Genomic DNA, 789 nt, shown 5'->3' on the forward strand with positions numbered 1-789 from the left:
AATGCAGTCTTTAAATAAACACAGTAGAAAAGTTAATTCTGTCCTGCAAGTTTTGTTTAGATTGCCTGAGTAAGACAAGAGTTATGGCCCTTTGAATATTCATTATATTGTGTTTTATTCCATTTTTTGTCCCTCAGGAGTCATATCTCAGACATTGATGAAGGGATGTCTGTAAAACGTAACGGTAGTAGAAATGTTAACTGCTACAGAGCAATGGGGCCTTGCAAGTTTTATTCAGATTGGTTGAGGAAGACAAGAATTATGGCCCTTTGTACTTAATATATAGTGCATAAATAGTCCATTAGTCAATCTGGAGTCATATTTCAGACACGGTGCAATGGATTTCAATAAAACATGGTAGAAATATTAACTGCTATGGGGCAATGTGGCCCTGCAAGTTTCATTTAGATTGGTGAAGGAAGATAAAATTGTTTATTTTCCCTGTCAATGAAATAGCGTTCTTTAGATAACCTAGCTTAAACATCATTACTATGAAATTTGTAAAAAAGAAATATTCAAAATTTGGGTGATTTTGGAGCATATATCTAAATGTGTACTTAAAGGCAGTTGACATTTTAAACCAAAACTTATATATAGTACTTTTATTCCATTTATTGTCTGTCTGGAGTCATATCTCCGAATTGGTTTGAAGGATTACAATAAAACATGGCAGAAATGTTAACGGCTGTAAGGAAATATGGCTCTGCAAGTTTTAGTTTGATTGCTTGGGGAGGACAAGTTTTACGACCCTTTGTACTTATATTTTGTAGTACATAAATAGTCTATTAA

The sequence above is a fragment of the Mercenaria mercenaria genome, chromosome 15 (assembly GCF_021730395.1).
Source record: "Mercenaria mercenaria strain notata chromosome 15, MADL_Memer_1, whole genome shotgun sequence".
Lineage (NCBI taxonomy): Eukaryota > Metazoa > Mollusca > Bivalvia > Venerida > Veneridae > Mercenaria > Mercenaria mercenaria.